The following is a 16,417-nucleotide window of genomic DNA, read 5'->3' as shown; positions in this document are numbered from 1 at the left end:
AACCCTGCCCGCTCTCCTCCTCCCCAACCCCATCCCCATCCCCATGAGATGACGGATGGGAGGCCCTGGTGAGGCAGGATTTTGAGGAGAATGTGCTGCTATAGAATTATTGTATGAGACTAGAGGAACAACTTTTGCTATTGTAATGGAAACAAGAAAAAAAAAATTCAGAACCTGCTGTTTTGTGCCCTGCGCCAAAACCTTTTCAGTGACTTAAAATAATATTTTTGTTGATAATATTTTATTTTATATAGCTGTATTGCTGTGTGGGGTCGGGTAAAATGTTCACATCCATGATAGACCGATTTCTACATGTGACTATCACTTCAATGTGAAGGAAAAAAAGATCAATATTTATTGCCTCAAAAGTTTATGAATTTCTGACTCCGATTGTGTCATATTCTGGGATGAACATGTGAAGCTTTCCCTTTTAAACTACTAGTGTGAATTTTAACTTCCTCTTAAGATTCTTCCTCACTGTTCCTAAATAGCTCTCGTACGTGTGTTATTTAACATGTGATGCTCTTTCCTCTCAGTGTTCTCAGTGCCGAAATACATGGCTATGAACAATAATTGTCAGATAGACCTAAATTAAAATATTATATGACCACAAATATATTAAAAACCTAATCTGCAGAAGTCCTTTTGTTTAAGAAAAGTAAAAAGAATATTTTCCCTCTTTGAAATGCATCCCAGAAAATATGGCACTGTGAAATTGAACTATGAGTTTTAAATATTAGCTTTCAATTATAAGGTGAATATTTTAACTACTGCTCCTCTGAAATGCAAAATGCATTGTGAAATGATACTTGGTTGTAAAACACATTACCTCTAAAGAGAAAAAAAAATAAAATTCCCTTTTGTAGGACAACAAAATGAGGTCAGGTGTTCCTATTGAAAGGCTGACACTTTGAAATGCAGTTCAATGGAATATATATTTATACAGAATACAAAACATTTAATTACAAGGGGAACGTCTCCACCTTATTTGACCCACACATCCAGTCTGCAGGGATGCGCCTGAGGGCCCAGCAGTGGCTTCCCACGAAACTCGCCCTCACAGAGATGGGAGGAAACACAAACCTCTCTGGATGGCCCGGTCACCCACAGTCCTCCACGGGGCTGGCCTCTGACATCAAGGGTCCAGGCCTCTGGCTCACTGACTCTGCAGATGGGCCCCAGGGCTCATTATCTCCGTCCCCTGCTGCCCCCTCAGGCCCTGACACAGTCCCCGGCTCCCCTTCCTCAGGGACCTCGCCCGAGGGGCCCAGGTGTCCCTTGTCCCCGTGGACTTCTTGGCGGCGTCCCTGGTAATGAGCCTTCTGAGTCAGCAGCACCATCAAGGCATCCTAGGGGACTCGGTGAGCAGGACCTGGTCCCCCCCATCAGGCCCCATCACCTCCCCTGACCGCCACAGGGACCCAGTGTGGCCCCCTCAGAGCCCAGTTGAGCTCCATCCACAGGGAGCTGGAAAGTCACCGCCACCCCCTGTGTGCCCTCCTGGGGCCTGACACGTGGGGGGCAGGAGGAGGGATAAACAGACAGGAGGAAGGAGCATGGGGAGGAACAGTGGAGAGACAGGAAGGGCAACAGAACCAGAGGGCAGCAGGATGGAGCCAGCGCCTCGGGACCGGGAATGTTCCTGTCATGTTAGAAATCCCTGTGTCACCCCCGCACTGCCACCTCTGCCCCACCCATGCTGGAGCCAAGATGTGCCCGGCGGGTGTGTCTCCCCTTGGCCAGTGCAGCCTGCGTGCTCCCAGGGTGGCCATCGCTGGGCTGTCTCTGGGTTGGTGTTGCATCAGGCCTGCGTGCATCTGGACAGTTCTTATTTGTGGTTCCCGCCAGGGCACACGCCCAGGAGTTGTCCTTACATTGGAGATACTTGTTGGCCTGAGAGGGGACAGGCCCCGAGGGTGGTGTCGTGAGATTTAAAAAATTCATTAATATTCAGCTGTGGCCTTAATGCGCAGTGCACACGTGTTTAATCTCAGGAGAGGTTCTGAGGTCCCGGGGGCTCCAGTGTCCCTGGGGTCAGCACGGTGTCCTGTGTGGTCACCGAGGGCCAGGAAGAAAGAACCTTGTCATGGGTGGGTACTGAACCCCAGTGAGCCCTGAGCGGTAGTGACCACAGCAGCCCCAACCTCTGAACCCCAGTGATTTCTGCACTCCAAAGACCCCAGAAACCCAGTGACCCCAGAAACCCAGTGGCACCTGAGCCCCAGTGATATCACAACCCCAGTGACCCCTTCACCCAAATGACCCCTGAACCCCAGTGACCCCTGGGCCCCAGTGACCCCAGAACCTCAGTGATGCCAGAGCCCCCATAACCTCAGAACCTCTCCTGAGAGTGAGCACACGTGCACGGTGCGTTAAGGCCACAGCTGAATATTAATGAATTTGTAAAATCTTGGGTCCTCTTGTAAAATAATTCTGCAAGTGTCACATGTGCTCATTTAGTTTGGGAAAGGATTTATTTAGCAGAGACTATTCCGGAATGTTTTAATCCACGTGGAATGAGAAGTTGTCTGAGTGCAAAACTAGTGACAGCATATGAGTTAAAATGCAACCGAAGACTGATGTACATGGGAAAACAAAGAACCGGCAGCAGGACTCTGAGCCCACGAGGGGAGGGTATTCGTGTCTGCGGGGGAGAACCCTGCTGCGGCGGGCAGGGGAGGCAGAGGCATCTCCGTGGAGTGAGCCTGCACGCAAAGGCCCGGGTCCCAGAGGACAGGCCTGAGGCCAGGCAGACCATGGGGCCGCTCGGCGCCGGAGAGGACAAGCTGTCAGCAGCAGGGGCGGAGGAGCTGGGGAAGCTCAGAGTTCGCGTGTCCAGCTCTTCCCACTCCAAGACATCCTGCAACAGCAAAACTACCAAGACAGTCAAAAGGCCGGGGTGGGTGGGGAGGGGGGGAGGAACGGGAAACAGAGAGCTCCGTGGGCTCCAGTAATATTAGGATGCTGACTTCGGCCATGTGGGGTTGTCTAAACCCAGAGTGTGGCACCCCGAGAGGGCGTTGAGTGTGATGTGTGCATGGCCCTAAGACATGCCAGGGCAGGAATGTGCTTGATTCTCTGAAAACTCTTGACTTTCAAAATTCTGGCTTTTCTGACACCCAGACAGACAGACAGACAGACACAGGGCCTGCAGCGCTCGGCTACTTCACCCTCCTGCTGCTCCCTCCTGCCCTGGACACTTTCCCTGCCCTCAGTGAACGCGTGACCTACTCCTCAGGATGGTGACCTTGTGCCCATGGGCTGCTCAGAGGCAGGCGCCTGCAGGAAATCTCAGGAGTGGGTGACGTACGGGGCCCTCCCAGCTTCCTGTTGCTGCTGCGCTCTTTCCCGTGGGCGGGTCTGCAGTGGCCCCGTTTCCGATGCTTCATTCATCCTAGGTTGAGGCCAGTCCCACCCGTGGCACCGCCTTGCAAAACTTACAGTGTCCTGTGTCCCAAATGGGGTTGTGAGGTCACCAGAGGCCGAGACCAGGGGGCGGGAGATAATGGTGGGAGACTCGGAGGTGGCCCAGCAGGAGGGCACGGCAGGTGACTTGTGACCCATCCCACCTCCTGGATGGCCTCAGCTTTGGATTGGAAGAGTAGAAGGGGGTGCCTCCAGCTTCATCCTTTCTCAGGGTTGCCTTGAGCGGCCCAGGGTTGTGCATCTGTGACATTTTACAAATTATTTATTCTGGATCTGTGAAAGGGCTGTCAGAATTCTCACAGGGTGTGCCGGGAATTGGTGGCTGGCTCCCGGCCTTTTGACACTTTCTCCTTCTGATTCATAAACTTGGGGTCTCTTTCCATGTAGTGTATCTTCTTCAATTTTATTTGTTGGTGTCTATAGATTTTAGCATGTAGATTTTCTACCCCTTTGGTTCAACATCTCCCTCAATATGTAAATATGTACTCTTTTTGAGGTTTGTCTAAATGGAATTGTTTCTATCTTTTTGGATCATTAGTACAGAAACATAACTATTTTTTGTCAGTTGGTTTTGTATCCTGTAACCTTCCTGAATTTGTCAGTTCTGATTGTCTTTGGAGGGGGTTTCTTGGGCTGCCTATAGAAGGCTATTCTGACTCCAAAGAGACACAATTTTAATTCTTCTTTTCGGATGTTTGATTCCTTTTATTTTTTTTTTTTGTCTTGCCTTATTGGCCGTCCAGTGAGATATATATGGGGAAATAATAAACAGTCTCTTCAATAAGTTTAAAAACTGTGACCTCACCTTTTCACATTATTGAATGGCTTTTCCTTCCCTCCCAGCCAAAAAATCACTTATCTACTTATATTTCTCAAAGATGTTCCTTATTACAAAAAGGGCATTTTCGTTGTCAGTCTTATCCAGCTGTGATCCTGGCTCTATTATCACAGGCCTCTGCGAGCAGGACACAGAATTGGTCCTCGCTCAGTCACAGCAATTTCAGATTGTTGTCCAGGATTATGGTGGATCATTCTTCTCTTCTACCCCACCCGATAAACATGTTCAATCCCCACAGCTTCTCCCTTGTCATTCCTTCAATATTGTGGTCAGTTTCCCATCCCCAAGCTCTCTCGACCCTCATGGACGGCACCTCCACCCCAGGCTGCCGAGTCATGGTCTGGTGCCCAGGCTGCTGTCCCGGGGCCGACTGCCTGCATCACGCCTTCCCCTTCGGCCCCAAGTGCTGAACTAGCAGCTGCTATTTTGGCTTTTTCTTCATTTCCTTCACAGTCACTTAACATCATTTCTGACTCCTCATCTGTTACCTCCCAGTACAAGACATCCTCTCTGCTCTTCTTTTTTATTTTTTTTATATTTTTTATAGAGACATGTTTTATTTATTTATTTGTTTGTTTGTTTGTTTATACATACACTGGGTACAGTCAGAAGAGCGGGATGGTGAGAGAATATATCAGAGCCAGAGCGGGGAGCAGAGCAGGCAGAAGGACAGAAGTACACTGCTGAGGGGAGCAGCATGTGGCAGGAGAGGTCTGCACTACATGTGGGACCCTCCTCCAGTGGCCGTGGAGCAGCCGGGGATTGAACCGGTGCTGCAGAGGCTGTGGGCAGCTTTGCAACCCAGCACTCAAGAGCTGTGCCACTGGGGAGGCCACCCTTTGCTCTTCTTAATACTAAATATGAAGAAGCCCTACACAAAGGTCAGCACTGTCCAGTCATAGTCATATGAGCCAAACCTTACAAGGTGTCTTTCCATTAAATCAAGAGCAGAAAGCTGGATCACTCTGGGAAGGGTGAGCATCAAGAGGTATGACTGGGAATGCCCAGGGAGCTGAGGACGGATGCATGAACTTACCCCCAATTCATACATCATGAGGTATGACTGGGAACAACCGGGGGGGGGGCAAAGACCGATGTATGACAAGGGGCCCCAGAAGCTGATCAGTTGATAAGATTAGGACCATGCCCAGGGGGCCCAGGGTCTAGTTTTGATGACAACACTTGGTCATCAAGGTGATAACATGGTCAGCAGACTCATGTCCCCCAAGCCCTAGATAACATTCCTGAGTTTCACCCATCCTTCTCTCCTTGTCCTAATACACATAGCTGATGCTCTGTAATTATTCTACCAATAAAAAAAGCCAGGATCTTGCTCTCAGCAGCACCCTGCCTTGTGCAGCCTGCTCCATGACTCCCGTGTCTTCATCAGTGTGGTGTTGCACAACACAACATCCACAATCAACAGAAAAAAATTGGACTCTAATCTCAAACCGCACATAAAAGTCAGCTCAAATGAATTAAACACTAAACATAAGAGGTGGAATTGTAACAATCCTAGCGAAACATGGGAAAGCATTCTTTACATTGGTGTCGGGAATGATCTTTGGAAAGTGCTACCAAAAGCACAATCCACAAGAAATAAAAGAAATATGACAGGCTACATGAAAGTACAAAGTTTCTGCATGGCAAAGGGAGTAGCATCAGCAGAATGTGAAGGCTTCCAGGGAGTGGGAGAAAAGGTTGCAAACCATATATTTGATAAATTATTAATATATAATGTATTAGGATATCATACAACTCAATAGGGAAAAGCTAAATTCCCCACTTCAAAGTGACAAATAATATGAATACGCATTTCTAAGCCTTTATCTTCTGTTCACTGCAGCACATTGTTTCCACCGGGTTTCTTCTGTCAGTTAATATCAAGTTACTTTTCCCTTTACTTTCAAATCAGAAGCTTCGCACACTCCCTGTGCAACCCCAGTCTCTCAGTTCATCATTGGAGGTGGGACGATGGCAGGGGAGTCTGCGTCATGGGCAGAGCTTTGCGCAGCTGAGCTTCCTTGGGAAGGTGATGCAGAGGATTTGAAAGGTCTTGAATACTCGTTTGTAAAGGAGTCGGTTTTTCCAGAAAGGACCTCCACCCATTATTATACCAATTTAATATAAAGCTGCTCATTTGAATTTTGTAAAAGATCTTGAGATGCAACCAAGGGCTTCAAGATAGAGTCTCTTTTCAATGAAGACCTCTATTGTGGATAATTGGCCCCCTGCCTCCACTTTGCAAAGCCCTGTGTCTCCAAGGCTACTTTCTGCTGCCAGCTCTGTCATTTTGAGAACTGTTTCACTTAATTGCACTTGGTTTTCATTCCTCTTGGGGAACTTCTTATTAGTGCTTCACATGGTCTCTTAATTGGCTTGTCTGATTCATTATTCCATTATTCAATGTTGGCACAAAACGTGCTTCAGGGACTCAGGGATTCCTGCCACGTTACATGATAGGTAATTGTTCACAATCAGCCATTATTCTCTTTTTTATTTGTGTGGTAACAGTTGGCAATCCCTCTTTTATTTTTCATTTTATTCAGCTCCTGTCTTTCCCCCCCTGGTCTCACTAAGGGCTTGCCTATCTTATCTTTCAAAGAAAAGCTCTCTCTCTTTTTTTTTTTTTTGGTGGATTTTTCTACTATTTATTTCATTTGTTGTACTGACATGGGGGGTTTGTGTCTCTTTAATGTCCTGTATGCATATATCTGTAGAGTGGAATTACTGGGTCATCTAACATTTATGTTCTTAATTTTTAAAAGAAACCTCCACAGCTTTCCACATGAGGGCACTCATCTGTACCCTCACCAGCAGTGCCCAGGCACTCCCTTCTCCCCACATCCCTTGACTCCCAGATGACATGCCATTGTTGCCTTGTGATTTGACTGTGTTCCCTGGGGATGAGTGATGTCAAGCACTTTCTCAAGGGCCTGTGGCTATGTCTGTTCAGATCGTCTGCCTTTTTTTTTAGTCTGATTGTTGAGGCTTTGCTACTGGGTGTATGAGTTGTTAATATTTTTGGAAATTATGTCTTACCAAATATATAATTTGCAAATACCTTCCTACATTTGATCAGTTAGTTTCATTTTGTTGATGGATCATACTTCATTTATTTTATGAAAATATTTCATGATTTTTAGCTATTTTCTTAAAATCAGCAAAGAAACTATATTTATGTTCAATATATTACCTTTTCTTGAGACATGTTTCTCTAAGTCCCTAAGAGTTCAGAAATGTTATTACATCAAAATATTTATCGTGCTAGACAGCCATACTGCCTTAAAATACTTAATGAAAATGATATTTTGGTCACTTAGACACGGGTTTATATTTCTCTACATTGAGCCATGTCTGGGCCGCGCCACAGCACGAACAAAAGGGGCGCTCAGAACAGCCCCAAAGAAATAGACTCAACAGAGTGTGGAGGTGCCTACCAGCCTGCGTTCCCGATGGCTGGGGTGATGCTGCTCAGGGAGAGGAAATAAAGGTCCAGGGGCGGCTTGAGGCGGGGGTGTGGGGGGAGCTCCCAGGCGCCCCGAAGCCCTAGGGGGGCCACACCGGGCTGTCCTCGCTCTTGCAGACAGAGCTTCACCCTCTGCGTGACACCCCGCACTGGGGCTGTGCTGTGTTCACCCGTGGGGCCTCCTATTGGGGTGCATGAGGGACACCTGTGCGTCTGAGCACACCTCAACGACGGCTGCGCCGCAGAGCTACAGCCACAGTGTCCACCAGGCGCAGGGCCCCGAGGGCCTCACTGGGCCTCCCAGAGCGGCCCAGGAATATAATGTGAAAACTTACAATATGTGTCTCATAATGTAGTCATGACATCAACTTCTCTGTTACGATTAGCTGAGTCTCCCCTTCATTAGTCTCCCCACAGCCGACTTCATAGCTTGGTATCTCAGAATGCCCTCTATATTCCAGAGGTCTGTGTGTCTGTTTTTGTCCCAGGGCCATGCTGCTTTAAGTATTAGAGCTTTAGTGTATGGCCTGGAGTCTGGAATGTGCTGCCTCCACCATGCTTCCTCATTTTTGTCAGGATTTTTGGTTGTTGCGTATGCATTTCTGTAATGTTTGTTTTATGTCCTTGGAGAATGCCATTGAATTCCTTATTGGGATTGCATTGAAACTGTAAACTGCTTTGGGTCAGATGGCATTTGGTCATGTTGATTCTTCCAAGCCCAGAGCAGGGAAAATCTTTCCATTTCTTTGTCTTTTCTATTTCTTTTAACAATGCCTCACTCTTTTCTTGTATCTTCACATCCTTAGTTGTGTCTGCTCCATGGTACTTAGTCTCATGGTTATAAGTGGGATTGTTTTCTTCACTTCTGTTCTAGTTAAATTTTTGGGTATAAGAAGGCAATTGTTTTTCGTGTGTTGATTTTGTAATCTAGCTACACTGAAGTGACTTATTGACTTAATATGTTTTTACAGTGGAATCTTTAGTGTTCTTAGCGTGTATTATATGTCCACAACAAATTTAATTGTGCTTAAATGTTTAAAGCCATACAACCTAGAGACAGTTTATGTTTTATTAATTTAAAAATTCCAATACTGTTATACAAAGGTGACAAAATGAATAGTCTTACTATAGTCTCAATATAAATTTATAAGCCTTAGTATGAATAGTCTTAGTATAAATTTATAATAGCCTGATTCAGCTTCTTCATTCAATACATGTTTTGAATTCACATTGTATCCCATAACATATTCTTATATTCTATAACTTTCATTGACCAGTAAGCTATGACAGTACCATGAATTAATATTAAGAAAGTTATTTATCAGTTGATAAATAAAAATGCCAGTGATTTAAAAGAACAGTAGCAAGTTGTCAACCTAGAAGTTTGTATATCGAGTTTTTGCCATCTTTTAACTATTCCTGGCTGCCTCCAATCTGACATTGTGCACACATGAGACTCGCCTGGGCTAAAGGCAAGATCAGCCTGATTAGCACATAAATGTCTGAGAATGAGTTAAATGTCTGATATCCAGTTGGAACTACATTTTATCATGAAATATATTGGTGTGAAATTTTCAAACATTGGACATCACAGATGGGCAAGCAGGGGTTGATGCTGTCAGCAGACAAGAGATGAGGCCAGACAGCAGCCACACACTTGGGCATTTCATTTTCCAATTTTAAATCTTCTTCAAATTATTTTTTTTTAGATTTATTTATTTATACAAGCAGTGAGTACAGTCAGAAGCACGGGAGGGTGAGAAAATTCACCAGAGCCAGATCGGAGAACAGAACAGGCAGACTGACGAAGTACACTGCTGAGGGGAGCAGCGGGCAGCAGGAGAGTTCTGAGCGTCATGTGGGACCCTCACCCAGCGGCCAGGTATCGAACCGGCGCTGCAGAGGCTGCAGGCAGCTTCACAGCCCAGCGCTCAACCACTGCACCACTGTAGAGGCCCTTCTTCAAATTCTTTATGTCTTTACATCTACACTAAATGATAACATTATTTATGACATGGAAATCTGATGAGTTTTCTCATTTGAACAACTCCATAAGGAAACACAAACACTCTGAGACACCATAATAACGTGCCCAAAAATATATTGCCCTCAAATTCCCAGGCTTCTTGTTAGTTAAATAAATGTGGATAAACACATGTGTAAAGGGCGGTGTGATGTTGTGAGTGCAATTCCTCAACTATATCTGGAAATATTAGCATAGTGTGCAGTCCACTAGCTATTATTTTGTTTTTACCATTATAGCTTCCTAAGCTCCTTTACTGTTTTTTAAAAAAACCCTACCCATTATATATTCATGACATTTTTGTGAATATACTGCACGTGAAATTAACTGCTTTCACTCACTGTCTTACTTCTGGTGTCCACTGTATGCTGAGTGTGTTTACGGTAAACGCCTTCAGCACCCACAGCAGAGCTTCCCGAAGGGTCTTTACCACATCAGGTGTGGTCCTGATCAACAGAAGGTCATGAATGCTCAGATTCTACTACAGATCCTAAGGCCTTATTTATTCTGTGAAGGCCTCACTCACTAGGTAAAGGGACCTCTGTCCTATCCATGATCCCTGATCAGCGACATGAAAGGGGAAGCACCATAGAGACTGGAGATGCTGCCCCGAGAGAGAACTACTGCTGACGACTGAGATGAAACCCAAACATCGCCTCTCTTGGCCGGGAGCACAGAATGGAGAACAGCAGAAAGATGCTGAGGTCCAATCACCCCAGTACACACAGAATACCAGAGAACATCTCAGTGCTAAAAAGAGCAAAATAAAAGCTATAGGAGAATATGAAGTATCTTAAATATAATTTGAAAATAAGCATATATTTTTAATTATACCATGGAATTAAACATAACTATAAGAATATAATGATGAAAAAAATTAAAATAAATATCTTGTAATAGAGTCATGAATTCATCTTCTCTATTACATGTGGATGAGTCTCCCCTTCATCAGTCTCCCCACAGCCAACTTCAAGGCTTGGTTCCTCAGACAGTATATGACAGGATTAAAGGTGGGGGGCACCACCGTGTAGAACATAGAAATGACCAGGTCAGACATGCACGGGGTCCCTGAGGTCAGCATCAGATAAGCAAGTGGAGACAAACAGCACGACAACCAACAGGTGGGGAAGGCAGGTGGAGTAGACTTTGGCCTTCCCTTCTGTGGATGGGATCTTCCTGAGAGCAGAGAAGATGTGCGCATAGGAAATGACGATGAAAACAAAATAGCACATACCTAACACCACAGTAGTGAGAATGGGAACAAGTTCGTTCATCAAATTTCCTGAGCAGGAAATATCCAATAGCTGGGGGATGTCACGGAAGAACTGGTGGACCACACTGGACCCACAGTAGGACAAGGAGAAGGTTCCAGCTGTGTGCATCACAGAGATGATGCCCCCAGCCTGCCAGGACACAGCTGTCAGCTGCACACACCTGTCCCTGCTCATGAGGACCTCATAGTGCAGGCAGTGGCAGATGGCAGCATAGCGGTTAAGGCTCATCACCGTGAGCAGGGTCAGCTCTGGACCTGCTGAAAAAATCATCACAAAGACCTGGAGGACACAGCCCGGGAAGGAGATGGAGCTGCTGTGACTCAGAAAGTTGGCAATGGACTTGGGGACTGTGGCTGAGAGGAGGCAGAGGTCCGTGAGGGACAGACTCCTCAGGAAGAAGTACATGGGGGTGTGGAGGTGCCAGTCCAGGGTGGTGATGATGACGATGAGTCCGCTCACCAGAAGGGCGCACAGGTAGACCAGGGAGAAGAGCAGCGGGTGCAGGAAGCCCATGGTCCCCTGAGTGGGGAACCCCAGGAGGATGAATTCTGTCATGGCTGTGAGATTCATCCCCCCTGGAGCCATCACTGCATGAACATTTGGAGGAATAAAGTGCCGAGACCATCTACCAGTGGTGGACCCGCGGTGTCTCTCTGCAGGTGACCAGCAATGTCCTTCCCCACTGACCTCTCTCTACGCTCTGTGCAGCATCTCCCCCTCAGGGATCTCAGCTCCTGCTCTGCTCAGCCTCTCTAGCTTCAGTGACCCGCAGGTGCCGCCACTGTCCACACTGCCTGTGGGAGATGCTGAAAGGCAGAGAGTTCAACTGACCTCAGCCCCCTGAGCAGTCTCCTGCCGTCTCACCACGTCCCTTGCATGGGCACCCCTGAAACACTAACCCCGGCCCCTCTTCTGTCAACCCCGGCCCTCAGGTCAGCACACCTCCCAGGAGTGGACCCTCCAAGAAGACTCAGGAACATGAACATTCAAGCTTGCCCCAAATCTGGCCTGTGGATCTCAGCTGCCAAGTTCCAGCAAATGAAAGGCCAGTTGCAGCTCCAGGTGCATATTTTGGGACCAATTAGACTCTGATGGTCCCAAGTCTGTTCCTGGTCGGTGCCCATGTTCATCATCACAGCAGTAGGTGGGGAGTTCCACGCACCCATGTTGCCATCTGAACACTGACTGCCCCTCGCCCCTGCATTGTATGTGCTAAGAGTCCTGCCCCGTTGTTTACCGGAGGAGCTAAGGTGGTTTCTCCTGCAGCTACTTCTTCCCATGGTCACATCCACAATTCCCTCTTCAGGATGGACTCATCCATTCCCGGTTCCTGCCGGGCCCTGTGTTCCCCCAACAGACTCATGCAGGAATTAAGATGCTCCAGGGCTGAGCCGGACGGTCTGTGTGTGTGGCTGACCCTGCTGGTACCAGGGCCCCGGGTCCCCCGGGTGCAGGTTTGTTCCTTCCCCAAGACCCATGTGTGAGTGGGGACGTCTGGACATGGGGAAGCCCTGGCCGTTCTCCTCCCTCCTCAATCTCACCCTCTCCCCCCTCTGTGGGGTGATGGACGGGCAGGTCTGGTGATGGAAGGATTTTTGGAATGTGGTGATATAAAATATTTGCAATACATTGGTGGGAATAATGCCAAATAATTTAATAAAAGCAAGGAAATAAATTAGGGTACTTGGTTGTTAATAATGTTGACATCTGTTGAGTGATTTATATAAAAATTTAAAATCTTAAAATAGCATTTGTCATATATCTCCTCCAGGCCCTGTTTAAATACTGTGATTTATTTTACAAAATCGCTAACAATCCCTGAGTGATGGAGTTAGGGAAGAATCCCAAGTTCACGTCCATAAATAGTCACACGTCCCTGCCAGCCTCATGCTAGTGTCAGAGCCATGAAGCTGTCAACATGTTGCTGTAACAGTTTTTGTTTTTCTACTTGGCTCATATCTGTCATAATGTGTATGACCAATGGGCATAGCATTTTGAATTTGACAATCAATATTTTTTTTATTTTGCTCTGCAATTTCTTCGATACAATCTGATTCCATTATTTTTTTTTTATTTTGTGTAGTATCCAAAACACACTATGCTGATGCTAAAATTCTAGGTATGAATCAAAAATTGTCACATATCCCATAAATCAAAATCTTCCAATATGATCAATGTATTATGTCAGTGTCTTTGAGCATCTTAAATTACAAGAGAATATGTTTTCTCCACTGAGCCTCACCCAAGCTGACAGGGCAGTGGGACATGACAACTTGGGCCCCGTCAGCATTAGTTGTTGTGATTTACAAAGTGAATAGTTTAACTGCTGCCCTTTCTCAAGTCTAAATTGAGGCTTGACATCTGAAAAATTCCAAGTGTGAGTGGATTCTCCCCTGCAAACGGCTGGGGGCAGATAACTGAAGTCTGGGTGGGGATGTTCCTGCTGTCGTGCCCTGTCTCTCTCCTGAGGTTGTCTCCATAGTGCATACATAGGGCGTCCCGGCCTCTCACTCCATGATTAGGGCTCGTGGGGAGCCTCTGAGCACTCACAGGATGTTCCACCCCATCCTGTGCCTCCTCATGGACAGAGCAGGGCCTCAGGGCTGGGCTATTTGAGCTCTGGAGCTGGTGTCCTTGTGTTGGACATTGTCCAGATTCCAGCCCTCAGGGACCTTCCTCCAGAGGGAAAGTATGTGTTTACTTGACTGTTTATTGGAGCGTCCTGCAGTGCATCTCAGCGAGTAATTATTACACTCGATGTGTGGATGCCTCTATGGTAGTGAATAGACAAATCCTCATGTCCAGGTTCCATTCCCCACCTGTCGTGTCTGCCGTGGTGGGCACCATCAGTCATTACAGTGCCCTGAGTCCCTGTCTAGACAGCTGGAGAGTCGCCCGTCACCCCCCTGTGCCCTTCACGGAGAGGCCCTGAGGATGGGCGTGAGGGGGATGCGGGAAGGCCTGAGGCGGGAGGGATGGGACACGGAGAGAGGCAGGAGGGAGCTAAGGGATGGGAGTGGGCTTGAAAGACAATGGACGTCCAGCAGAAGTGAGCTACCACGGGGGTCACCAGCCCTTCAGGAAGAGAAACTTTACTCGCCTCTGAAATTGTGTATCCTGCGGTCTTTTCCACCCCAGCACCTGTCCCCACACTTACATTAGAATTGTCCTATTGTTGGGATCATTTGCTTTTAATCTTTAGGAAACAGTATTTTAGGGTTTCTGCTCATGGTGTCATATCCTTAGGTTTGCTGCATGATGATGGTGATGTCACACATGGAAACAGGCATTTGTCTGCCTGAGTTTACTCTTCTGTAGGGGGTGGGGCAGGACCAGCTTCACTCTGCTGCGTGTGTCTGTCTGCTTCTTCCAGCACCATCTCCCCACTTTCCCTGCTCCAGTGCTTGTTCTGGCTCCTCTGCCATAGAGTCACTGTCCATCCTGATGAGGGTGGGTTCCTGGCCCTCGTTATATTCCAGTGGCCTGTTTTTGTCCCAGTGCCATGCTGCTTTAACTATTAGAGATTTATTGTATAGACTGGAGTCTGGGGTGTGCTGCCTCTACCATGCTTCCTCATTTTTTTCAGGATTTTTGGTTGTTGCATATGCATTTCTGAAATGTTTGTTTTATATCCGTGGAGAATGCCATTGAAGTCCTTACTGGGATTAAGTTGAATCTGAAAGTTGTTTTGGGTCAGATGGGCATTTGGTCATGTTGATTCTTCCAAGCCCAGGGCAGGCAATATCTTTCCTTTTCTTTGTCTTTTCTATTTCTTTTAACAATGCCTTATCTTTCCTTAATTGTGTCTACTCCATGGTACTTTTTCTCATGGTTCTAAGTGAGATTGTTTTCTTCACTTCTCTTCTAGTTCAACTTTTGGGTATAAGAAGGCAATTGATTTTCGTGTGTTGATTTTGTAATCTTCTGGCTACACTGAAGTGGCTTATTGATTTAATTTGTTTTTACAGTGGAATTTTTAGTGTTCTTTTGTGTATTATACATCCAGAATAAATTTAATTGTGCTTAAATATTTAAAGTCATACAACCTAGAGACAGTTAATGTTTTATTAATTTAAAAATTTCAATTCTGTTACACAAACGTGACAAAATGTATAGTCTTATTCAAGTCTTAGTATAAATTTTTAAGTCTTAGTATAAATATTCTTAGTATAAATTTATAATAGTCTGATTCAGCTTCTTCATTCAATACATGTTTTGAATTCTCATTGTATCCCATAACCTATTCTTATTATAGTCCATATCTTTTATTGACAAGTAAGCTATGACAGTATCAATAATTAATATTAATAAAGTTATTTACAGTTGATAAATAAAAATGCCAATGTTTTAAAAGAACAGTAGCAAGTTGTCAACCTAGAAGTTTATATATCGAGTTTTTGCCATCATATTTACTATTCCTGGCTGCCTCCAATCTGACATTGTGCCCACATGTGACTCGCATGGACTGAAGGCAAGATCAGCCTGATTAGCACCCTCAGAGCCTGAATGTCTGAGAATGAGTTAAAGGTCTGCTATCCAGTTGGAACTGCATATTATCATGAAATATTTTGGTGTGAACTTTTCAAACATTGGTCATCACAGATGGGCAAGCAGGGGTCGATGCAGTCAGCAGACAAGAGCTAAGGCCACACAGCAGCCACACAGTTGGGCATTTCACTTCCCCATTTCAAAACTTCATATTCTTTATGTCTTTACATCTACACTAAATGATAGCATTATTTATGATATGTAAATCTGATGAGTTTTCTCGTTTGAACAACTCCGTATGGAAACAGAAACACTCAGAGACCCCCATAATAACGTGCCCAAAAAGATATTGCCCTCAAATTCCCAGGCGTTCTTGGTAATTAAATAAATGTGGATAAACACACATGTAAAGTGTGGCATGATATTGTGAGTTCCCTTCCTCAACTATTTCTGGAAATATTAGAATATTGTGTAGTCCACTAGATATTATTTTGTTTCTACAATTATAGCTTCCTAAGTTCCTTTATTGTTTCTTAAAAACCCTACCCATTATGGGCCTCCCCGGTGGCGCAGCGGTTGAGCGCTGTGTTGCGAATCTGCCCGCGGCCTCTGCAGCGCCGGTTCGATCCGCGGCTGCTCCCCGGCCACCGGAGGAGGGTCCCACATGGCGCGCAGACCTCTCCTGCCGCCCGCTGCTCCCCTCAGCAGTGTACCTCGGTCCTTCTGCCTACTCTGCTCCCCGCTCTGGCTCTGGTGAATTCTCTCACCCTCCCGCACTTCTGACTGTACCCAGTGCTTGCATAAATAAATAAATAAATAAATAAATAAATAAATAAATAAATAAATAAATAAACAAACCTTAAAAAAAATTAAAAAAAAAACCTACCCATTATATATTT

The sequence above is a fragment of the Talpa occidentalis genome, unplaced genomic scaffold, assembly GCF_014898055.3.
Source record: "Talpa occidentalis isolate TD23 unplaced genomic scaffold, MPIMG_talOcc4v2.1 talOcc4.18, whole genome shotgun sequence".
NCBI classification, from domain to species: Eukaryota; Metazoa; Chordata; class Mammalia; order Eulipotyphla; family Talpidae; genus Talpa; species Talpa occidentalis.
This window is presented reverse-complemented; position numbering follows the sequence as displayed.